Below are 11978 nucleotides of genomic sequence, written 5' to 3'. Positions count from 1 at the left end.
GGATCATGAAGCTCCAAACCCCTGCCACAGGCAGGGCCACCAACCTCCACATTTAATACCAGACCAGGCTGCCAAGGGCCCCAGAGGTGGACAATCACCTCCATGTCCCTGCTGTCCACCCCTCTTCTGATGGAATCTCCAGCTTCATCCCCCACTCACGTAGAACCACACAACCACAGAATCATTGATGTTGGAGAAGACCACTAAGATCATCCAGTTCAACCATCTAATCCACATGATATATCAGGTGAGACACAGGACCTACAGACTTCAGTCCCAATAGCTAGCTCCCACACTTGCTGAGCAACCTGAGCATCATCCATCTTCTCTTAGCCATTTCTTATTGAGTAAAGACCTATTACTCTCTCAGTTTCTTCTTTCCAGTGTTACCATTCCCTCCCAGTAGCATACCATGTGCTGCTGACAGCAGAGTGGGACTAGATTTTGATAAGAATTATTTGTGCTCAGCCATTATTTTGACAAGCTGCCAAAATTCTTCAGGCAACAAAAGCAGCAAGAGAAAAAAAGACTGTTTTCAATCTTTTGTAACTGAGCTAAAATAACACTATAGGATTTCAGGCAACAAAGAAAAAGTACTTTTCTGGCTTTGTGGTTATCTGTGCTGAATTCCAAAGACCTACAATAAATAACACAGTTAATAGAACACTCTTCCAAAAAATAGCAAAGCACATAAAGCTTTTATAATGAAAAGTGTGAGACAACCTAACCTAGAATAAAAGGACATCAACAGAAAATACTGGCGTCCCTGAATGATAATTAAAAGTGTAGTTCATCAGAAAGCAGCAGTAGCCAAGGGCCAGATAAATGTGCAAATCTCAAGTTTACCTCAGTGAGATGATAATTCCACATCCATGCAATGCTGACCTCAACTCTTCCTTCTCTGTCCCACGCAATTCCTGGTCTAACATCTATGTGCAAGCAAAATAACATTGCCTGAGGCTGTATCACTCCTTTCATAGTTATTTCTTTTTCCAAGTATATAGAGTGGAAATCAGAGGGTGATCCAGAGAGGAGCTGGAAAAGAGAGGGCGAACCTCTGAATCGATAGCTACCAAAAGCACAGCCTCTGTTACAAAAAACCATCCCAATTTCAATGTTAAGTACTGAACTACAAAGCAAACTGTACCAAGAAATCTTCACAGAGGTTTCTATAGAAAATGTGCTACAATGCAGCTTTAAACAGCCACAGGGGTAAAATGTTCCCATGCTATGTAACTTGCAACACGGTCCTAGTACTCAAAATATTAAACTCAGTAAAAAAGCAGCCCTCCTTCTTCCACAGTATAACATCAAGAGTGTTTTGAAAGTCTAAAATACGGGCTGCACAGGATTATGACTAAGTTTTTCATAGCTGTGTGAATGATTTCGTTTTCAGCGATCTTGCCAAATCATCCTTTTAGCATTCATAAAACATCCACACAGAGGCATATTTCTTCAAAACATTCATTGTTTGAATGCATTCAACAGGTCTGATTTGAGTCTTAATTGTAGCAGATTAATTGCTCTGAAACATCAATATGCCATTAGACTGCCCTAAAACATCCAGTGCTGTATTGTTAACAAGGAATGTGTTTGTCTTCTCTTTGAACCAGGACAAAATGCACACTCTAAGCCTAGAAAGTCCTGCTTGAAACTGAAGCACTTTTCCCCCAGTATCCCATCAGCTACAGGAATGAAATCGTTTTTCTAAGGACAGACAGAAGGCAGTCACTGATACAGCTATGTCTTGCTCCACTAATGCCTTTGAAAACAGCAATTAAGCTCTTAGTTGTCACTAAAAAGCAAGCTGGGATGTAATAGAAAGTGCACATTTGACACATCTGGATGCAGATTCAGCGTGGAGATACAGCACTGCTACACAGCTGATCCCCTGTATGTGCTAATAAGGACAAGACAGGGAACTAGGATGTTCATTGTCCTCCTCATAAACCTGCCCCAGCACAGCTGAATGCTGTGCAAGAGTAAACCACCTCCTGGCTTTCAAATCCAGCACGATTTGATCATGGGAAAAGTGTGGGATCTTTCTTGTAACACACACACAAGAAAAAAACTGCTTGAAGTTGAACTGTGCTTTCAGCACAGACTTGGTAAACACATGGAAGAGTACAGCTGGATCCTCTTCTGAACAGATGGAATGAACTCTATGAACAAGATGAAGTTGGAAAATGTTATTTCACCCTCTGTCATCACTTCATTAGGTTTCTCCCTATTGTTGGAGGCTAGAAGACTTTTTCCCCTAATGAGTTTCGTTTTGTGAGTCATTGGGCTGCTTCCTTCGTAATTCAGAGTCCTATCTGCAATTATACAAGCTCGACTTCAGCAACACAGTAAAAATCCTCCACGAGCAAAGCATCTTTTCTAACACCCTTCTGTTATCCTTGAAGGCTGATGCAGGTAGCAGACACCACTGAGGGACTCCTCTCACCAGTTCCTTGCACACCCATGCAGACAGTGTAGAAAAGGCTCTTTTTACCAGTCAGTGTACTTTATCTTCAAGTAGGCACTGGACACAGACCAGAAATCACACTACAGGTGTTTGCTTCTCTCCATTTTAAAGTGCAAAAGACCAGTTCAATATTAGGTAAGACGAATATTACCTCTCTAAAACACATTTTCCACTAGTGCAGGCTCACTTTTAACCAAGTTCCAGGTTAATTTTCTGCATGCAAAACTTTTCACACTCCTGGTATTTCTGCATATGTACATTAGTATATCAATATAGCCATTTCTCCTTTGCTTCTAACTTTCACAGCTGGTTTCTTCCCTATGGACAAGAATAAGGAATGTACTCTGTAGTCTAAATAAGGAACAGCAGGCTCGAATCACTTAATTTCTCACATTCTGCTTCTTTAATAAAGTGCTTTAAGATTGGGACTCAAGCTGCTGAAAGAGTACTCATTTATATCTCAGCAGAAAGGTCTAAGCAGGTGGCCAACAACAACTATAAGTTGCTTTTTCTGCACTTTGGTGCTTAAATCAATTAATTCTGAATTATATTTAAGGAAAAAAGCATTGTTAGCATTTATCTAGCGCCTATAAAAATGTCAACATTGACAACAACTCTGAAGAGCTGGAAATCTCAGATTAACTTAGTCAACAGCAACAAGAACAGATCTGTGATTTCACAGAATTATAGAATGGCCTGGATCGAAAAGGATCCCAGTGATCATCCAGTTTCAACCCCCTGCTATGTGGCCACCAACCACCAGACCAGGCTGCCCAGAGCCACATCCAGCCTGGCCTTGAATGCCTCCAGGGATGGGGCATCCACAGCCTCCTTGGGCAACCTGTTCCAGTGCCTCATCACACTCTGAGTGAAAAACTTCCTCCTAACATCTAACTTAAACCTCCCCTGTCTCAGTTTAAAACCATCCCACCTTGTCCTATCACTATCCACCCTTGTAAAAAGGTATTCCTCCTCCTGTTTATACACTCCCTTCAAGTCCTGGGAGGACACAATGAGGCCTCCCCAGAGCCTCCTCTTCTCCAAGCTAAACAAGCCCAGTTTCCTCAACCTTTCTTCAAAGGAGAGGTGCTCCAGCCCTCTCACCATCTTAGTGGCTAGTGCTTTCATGAGAAATATGACACAGGCAGAACAAGTAATTTGATGGATCAACTATTTAAAGCAGCACAATTTTAAAATCTTTTCAAAATGTAAAGTCTTCAGTCATACATCTAACGAAGCCAAGAAAGTCAAATGCATGCATATGTCTCTCTGTATCTACACGCAGATCCTCTACCCAAACTTCTTTTAGACAAAACACACGCATCAAAAGAATAATGTATAAAATGATCACTGATCATCAGTGAGAAGCAATGGATCTTTAAAAAGAAGCCCACTTAAACAGATTAATTCAGCAATTTAAACATGCACTTCTTCTAAGGAAAAAAAAAAAAGTCACATTAATATTGTACGGGTGGTTTTCCTGCAGATGTTACCATTTGTTAGAATGGAGTATTGGGAGCTGATATAAATGTAGTATAAATGATCAGATGAAAATTTATACACAAAGAGATTTATGGAGAACATTTTAGTTGTCTTTAATTCTGTTTATTTTTTTTTAATAGTAAATTCTGGTAACAACTCAAATTTCCAGAGCTGTTAAATATCTACAAATCCTATGAATTAGAATTGAGATTGTGGGTCCCAATGATTCTGGGGGAGAACGTGAGATCTACGACATTATGTATTGACAGCATGTTAACCAGAGCTTTCCTCAAGTGATCACAGTACTTAGTACCAAATAGCTGTACTGCTCTAAACTCATTTCCACTGGGAAAAATGAAGATAACTAACAATATAGCCCCATGTTTTAAAAAGTCACTGAGACAGGAGGCTGAACAGGAACAAGACTCACTTTAATTAACATCTACTAATTAATAACAAGAAGAAATTTTACACTGAACATGTCTGGTTTTGATGAGCTGGTTTTCCTTCTATACAGAAGTGAGAATGTTAAGGGAGACATTAATGCTCTGTTTTTAGTTCATTGTCTACAGGCTTTGGCATATGTCCTGTGATAAAGGAGAGGAGGTAACAGACTGAACTACTGCATTAAGGTATCCTAAAGCCCGGCTCAAGTGGTGTAACCACCCGATAATAAAACATTTCAATTCCTAGATACAGGAATTTAAGTTACATTCCAGCAACACACAAATAAGGGAGTCAACTGAAAAACAAATAACAGGACAGAACATCATTTCAAGATTTATGGTTATTAAAGACACTACTCTTTTTTACTTAAGACTAATATGCCTTAATTGCAGTCTCAGTTTATAAAGATCTTCCAACAAGCTAAACAAAGAATTATACAACTCCATTTGCTTTCCAGCAGAAACTTAAATCAAATACAGGTCAGATATAAGTTGCAAAAGCAAGGTGAACCACCTCTGACAACTGCTAAAACCCTACAATTCCTAACACGGTACCACCAACATCAAATGTAAACATGCACATACGAAACAGTGAATTTGTTGTTTGTTTTTTCTCTCGATAAATGATCAGTGCAACAGTTCAGTAAATTATGAGCAAAACGCAATTAAATGAGACGATGGGAAACATACAACAGAAATCATCAGCAATTTTCAATCAATCAATCAATAAATAAATAAGTGTGTCCCCCCAAAGAAAATGATTGCAACAATCAGATCACATTTTTTTGCATGCTTTTTCACTTTGCACACAACCAGTGTTGGAAAGGACCGAGGGCTGGAGGTAAAGGCATTTTAGATGGAAAGTAAGCACAACACAAATCTATGAAGAATAGCCAAGTTGGATGGCTTACTGTGGAACACTGCACTGACAACCAATCAAATACACTATATTTAAGACTTCTAACATCATATGCCATTAAATGGTTTGAGAGACCTAATCAGTAGCTATATGAATAGGAAATACCCTCTTAACAGTCTGATTATTCCACTGACTCCTTCGCTGGATCTTGTTTAGGCATTTACCAGCAGTTTGTTTAAGAAAAGGTATTTGCTCTCAGAACCTCTTCTGTGGTTTTAATATGGCCTCACAGTGAATTGATAACATTGTGCTTCTCACAATAACATCACTTAGATTCATTATTCTGTTTACACTTTCCCTACCAGACTCAAGGGAAGAGTTATCCCTGTGCTCTCACACTACCATTAAGTAACTAGCTATACCCCCACACACAAATAACATAAAATAAAATGGGAGGTAGGAGTGGTTATTAAGTAGAAGAATAATTACTAAAACACATGCATCTCCAAGCAAAACTAAGAAACTTAGGGGACAGCCATATTGCTAATAACTCAGCCCTAACCACACACACAAAAAAAAGATAAATTAAATTAAATGAGAAGATGCTGGAAATGGATAATTAGAAAACAACTATGATGCAGATGATACTGCCAGCTAGCAGCTGGAGTGACTAACAGAGTATTGACAGAAAGCAGCCAGCCCCATCCACCAATTACACGGCTGTTTACAACCTTCAGTGAACACATGGTCTTTAAAACCAACGTTAATGTCCAAACAATTTTCTCCACTTTGAAATAAAGCAGGGTTTCCACTGCATGTTGATTCACGTCAGTGGCTTCGGGGGTGAACAGGAGGAATGGGGAAAACACAAAGTGAAAGCTCCAGCTCTGTATGCCCCACTGAAGAGGAAAACGTGTCCAAAATCACTAAAAACTTCCATAGGAGATACATACATGTAGCATTTACAGCTACACATGTATTCATATATGTCCAAAAAAGGTCCACAAAGGAGGGCCACAGTGGAAAGTCTGAAAGGAAAGACATACAAGGAGTGGCTGAGGCCCTTTGGTTTGTTCAAAAATAACGCCTCCTATTTTATTAAGTTGGCCCACAATGTCAGAAGCAGATGATGGAGGCATGGCAGTAGAGGCTGAACCTTCCCACAGTGTCCTGATACATTTTGTTGCTGTGTGATAGAGGGCAGGGAAATGCATACAAAGCACAGGTGTGTCCCTGAACTCCTCCATGTGGAAAACATGGCGCCCACTGACATTCGCTGGCGCTTGCTGAAGGTTTATGGAAACCAAACAGTGGATGTGAGCACAGTGAGGCAGTGTGTGGTGCATTTCAGTAGTGATGACAGTGACATGAAAGACAAGCCATGTTCCAGAGAGCCATGCACATTCTTACAAGCACAGCATGCAGTCTTTTGTTCATCACTGGCAAAAACCCATAGCTAATGGTGTTGACTACGTAGAAAAAAGTGTTTTATAGCTGAGAATTTGATCTAAGAGTGTTATTGTACTCTTTGTATCTGTTGCAGTTTGGCTGCACTGGGACTTAAAAATGCTGAGCAAAAAAAAACTGCAAGAGAACCAGCAAAACATAACAATGGGTTATTTCTCCCATCTTAACATCTGTTGTGTGAATTAACATGGAAACAGTCAATTATTAAACCAGAGTAATCACAACAAATAGCAGGAGCTCCCTGCGTCTGACTTGACTGCTAAAGTTATTGTTTATTGCTAGCATCCACTTAGCTCACTTATTACAAACAGTAAACACTCTCAATTCTATCCCAAGTAGTTTCTCTCCCATTTTTTTAACATGTATTTATTATTGATCGGTGCTATCAATGACTTGAGTTAAGTCTATTAGGATCTGATCAAGTGGAAAATGCCACAACACAGTGCAAATTTTAACATACAGTTATAATATATAAGGTGCTGTGCAGGTGTTCTCCTTCTGGATGAATAAGCAAACAGTTCTTGGTAATCTGGTTAGCAGTGATTTCAAGTATAAGTAATACAAAACAACAGCAACAACAAAAAAGACTATTAGATGTACAACACCCCTGTGCTCAACGTGTAACAGCTTTCTAATCTGCAGGGTTTTTTGTCTCAGTTTACAAATTACATTTCTCCGTATACTTTATGTCCCATATGCTTTATGTTATGTACAAACTGAAAATGCTCCACTGAAAATATGCGAATATGGAAAATGGAGGAAGGAAAACTTCAAGAATAGTTTCTGTTAGAATCAGATACTGCAGCTGTCAGCAAAAAACTTGTATCCCTTGTATTTTCAAAACTATCTCATCAGTACTTGCAAAAAACAGACCAAACCTAGTGATGAAAACTGCTTGCACAGTTAAGAGACTCAAAATAAGGAGCCATGCTTATTAAATCATGTCTTAAATTAACAACAAAATTCAAGATATTGGAATCTGCGTAAACACTGCCGTTCTGATGGAAATTTTAACCTCATCCTTGCTCAAGTGACAGAATAGTTAAACCAGGCCTTTGTGCAGATCTCAGTGTATGGAATAAATGAAGCAGAAAGATTGGACTTTACTCCTCTTCCCACACAATTCATGCTCTCCAAATAATAGTTTGTAACTTCCTGGTGCACTGTGTTTCTGTCAGCACTCGCTCAGCTGCAATAACCAACAGCGGTAGGTCAGCCCATGCCTTTCCCCTCTTCCTTCTTATTCATTTTAAGCAGGACCTTGCCTTTTTAACACCGTTTGTCCACTCACACCTACTCTGTTCCACAATCTCATTTCAAAACAGATTTCTTGATCTCCATATCTAATTAAACTTAATAACCCCAAAATTACTCCTTCACATGAGCAGGCCCCCCACGCCAAAATAAAGGCTATACGCAGGTGAAAATATGTAGACCTGAAAAATAAGAGGAAACAAAAAAAAGTGTATAAATCTTAAGAAAGGGAATTAAAGTATTTGTTCTGTTGATACAGTTGTACAGGCATTGTGAAATCTCCTAGTTCTTTCTCATGTGCCAGTATCCCAAATTCCAGTCACTCAACTGGTGATACACTACGTGAGCTACACACTTTGAGCTAAGACATCATGAAAAAGAGAGAGAGTTCATCACAGAATCATAGAATGCCTTGGGTTGGAAAGGACCTCAAAGATCATCAAGCCCCAACCCCCTGCCACAGGCAGGGCTGCCAACCTCCACTTTCGGTACTAAACCAGGAGTTATAGAGAGTTATACACAAACAGCCAACAGGGCTTACAAAATCCGCCAGTGGAACATCATGCACTTTATTTTCTCACTTCTTTCTGTTTTTCCAAACTTTCCCAGATCACTTTTGAGCCAGATCAAGCTCACCACGCGGGCTGCACAAACCTCCCTTTTCCTTTCCTGATTTCCTTTCTAGTTTTAGGACGAACAGGCTGACGTCTCTCCCCTCCTCAATTAAAAGGTTGTGTTTATCCCCAATTTAACTTCTTCTTATTTTATTCTTTTTTTTTATTTTTTTTTAAGTAATATTAATCTCCAGCATGTTCAACGGAAGTTTTCCACATGTTCTATTTGGAGGAGCGTGTATTAGTTAGTCGTTCCTATTTTTAGCTGTTTTGCCTTACTTTACAGTTTATCTCCTTAAATAGCAATCTGGATATCGACACAGAACTGCGCAGATAAAAAATAAAACATATTCCCTGTTTCGCATACATTTAGGGACATGGAATTTGTAGTTTATAAATAGGGATATCTAAGTTTGAGAAGCGGTGAAATACAGCATCATACTATCGAACTAGATATTCTTATTTAATTTTTAAGGATTTGGTACCTCATACCAATTTTTCATAGGAAATGGATTCACTTAATTTTAGACACTTTTTTGTTTGTTTGTTTGTTTTAAGTGATAGAGCTGTAGCAGCTGCTACAAAATCCAATGGCAATCCTGCTTGTATTATAAGATTTATTTTGAATTCCCTTTAAAGTTGAGGTACCTAAACGTAGGTGGGTAGTATCTCCCTCTGGAGGCCTTCAGAGGCATCTTCCTCTTTCTCCTGCCAAGGCAGGGAACTTCCCACTCACAGCAGGTTGGCTTCAGCATGCCAGCTCAGAGTAAGACGCTCATCTCGCCTTCCCAACCACCCATCCCAATCACTGTTCTGTATTGTACCCTCCCGTCAACTATGCTGACAGTTCCTTGTATCAATGAAATTATTCAGGTCAGATTATTCTTATGTTATTTTGAAAGCAGTTATTTTCAGCTGAGAGGTCTTTTAAAATCTTGCCTATACCACCACAAGTAAGAGGAGCAAATGGCAACATAAAACCAAAGAGCCACTGAAAGGAGCTTGATGGGAGATGCACATTTCTCAATGGAAATTCATCAATGAATGGCAGTATGAATGGTGAACACCATCAGAATGGGTTCACCATAGTGGCAGCTTGGGTGCAAAAAACTGCAATAAAAACACACACGCACAAAAAAGAATAGCTTGCAAAATCTCACTACGAATCAGAGGAAGGTGCAATTCCTAACAGCTTTACAAAGCTCTGTCCACTGTAGGGAAAAATTAAAGCTTTCGGTTCAACAAAGCCAAGAAGAAGGAAAACCAGATGTATTTTCAAACATGGTAACGAGTCACATAATCAGGTTAGTTAGCAACAGTGGAGCAGGCACTTTTAAACAGCAGACATACCAAACACAGGAGCAGGAGGGGGAAGAAGGGCTCCCTTTTCATACAATGCTGTTTTTCCTAACATTGATTAGGAATTTGAATTAACCCAAATCCCTTCCTGCAAGTAATGCGGTGTGTTTACCAATGACCTTTTTTGGCTGCCTCTTTTCTGGCTTTTCCTCTTCTTTGCTTTAACTGCATGTTCACTGAACACCCTAACCACATAGGCAGCTTAGTGACAACCTTTGTGTTTCATCTACCTCAGACTTGGAGAAATCAGTCACACCATCCATATGGTAACATAGAACATTATATGCTAATATATAATAACCTCTTCCTCCTCTGGGGGTAATTCTGTGCTGCCAGCAACTTGAGAACATAGTTACTGACTCCAAATTTTTATATTACGTTTTATAATACCAAAGTTGGAAACTCATTTAGTCATGACTAAGATTGGAATTTTTTCATACTTATTTTTAGCATTTTACAGCTTTTCATTAAAACAATGCAATGAAAGGAACAGTTTAAAGCAGATATTTTTGTGATGATCTTACCACAGCACACCTCTGTTCCATAGCAACGCAGGCAGTGCAATACAGATGATAACAGAAACATCAATAAAATAAGTAAATGAAATTGTTTAATACTACGCAACGCTAAAAGTTGCCATTTTGCAAGTAACCGAAGTACAAAGAAGAAAGCAGCCGTGTTCAAAGGCAAACATTACCTCTCTTCTCTGTGCTTTGGAAGTAAAGCAGTTTAAAATGCCAGTTTATCAACTAATACACATTGGTAAGCATGCAGCAGCACAGTATAATGCTCTCCTTGATAGGTTCTAAATACCTGTGTTCCTTCAGTGCCAGGTATGTGCTTATTTCAATAAAGTAAGAAGACAGATTCTTTGGAATCTGAGTAAAAAGCTTCAAGAGGAAGCTGATCAGTCAGCCCCGACAAAACATGTCTTTCAAAACTGACATGATTATTAAGAAAATTAGTATGAAGGCAGTCACAAACTGCTGAGCATTTCTATTGTAGTGACTCATTCATTATGCAGTGTTTTACACCGAACCTTCATAACTAATCGGTTTCATCTTCACAGCAATGGGGATCAAAATAAACCTAGCATAATATTTTTGTACCTCCAGCAGCAGTACAAAGCCACTGTTTCGATTCCTGCACAACAACACTTCAGTTCCTTGTTATTGTCAATGAACGTGAAAATCTTGAGGGGGAAAAGGTTATGAGAAATAGATACAGTTTCATGTAAGTGAAATGCATACACCCCAAACTGAAGGAAATGTAAAAAAGAGAAATGCTGCACAGAAGATCTGTGGATCCCCTGCATGTTACTAAGTTAAACCACATACATTGCAAAGAGAAAGGAAGGTAGCTGTAGATGAATAAAATCATAATTAAAATGGAAATGAAACAGCAGAGACACACACAGATGCAGGATAGGGAAGATCTAAGACATACTGCAACCAACCTATTTCTTCCAGTACACTGATGATTGTAACACAAATCTATTTTAGAAGAAACAGTGCTCAGCCTGCAAGTTTACCGAAGGTAACTACGACTACTGAAATTAGCTCAGTCAAAATACGCTATCCTTAGTCTGCTTTTCCACATACACGCTTGCAATTTCAGACTTAATTTCCTTGCAATACTTACTGCTTCACAGATTCCCTAGAACCATGTCCTCTACAACACCAGGGGTCTAGCACAAGCCTGCTTGCCAGGAGTAACCTTACAAACCTGCTAAACACGAGATGTCCAGTACGTGTTGTGGATCCTATGTCTCTCAAGGTTTTATACGCCACCACCCTCAGTTATATTTATTACTCCCAACATAATCTAATATAGAAAGAATTCATCCGATTGGCTAAAGCGCACAGCTGGGCTGGGAGTGGAATGCTTCTATATAAAGCAATATTTTGAGCTTCCAGTTTTGGACGTTCCATGAGCACAAAACTTTGAAGGAAAAGAAAATTCCCATCTACAAGTAAATAAGAAGCTGCACTCAAAACGTTTCAAGCTATTTAAGATATTTTTAAACATCT

Source organism: Coturnix japonica, chromosome 1 (genome assembly GCF_001577835.2).
Source record: "Coturnix japonica isolate 7356 chromosome 1, Coturnix japonica 2.1, whole genome shotgun sequence".
Classification (NCBI taxonomy): domain Eukaryota; kingdom Metazoa; phylum Chordata; class Aves; order Galliformes; family Phasianidae; genus Coturnix; species Coturnix japonica.
This window is presented reverse-complemented; position numbering follows the sequence as displayed.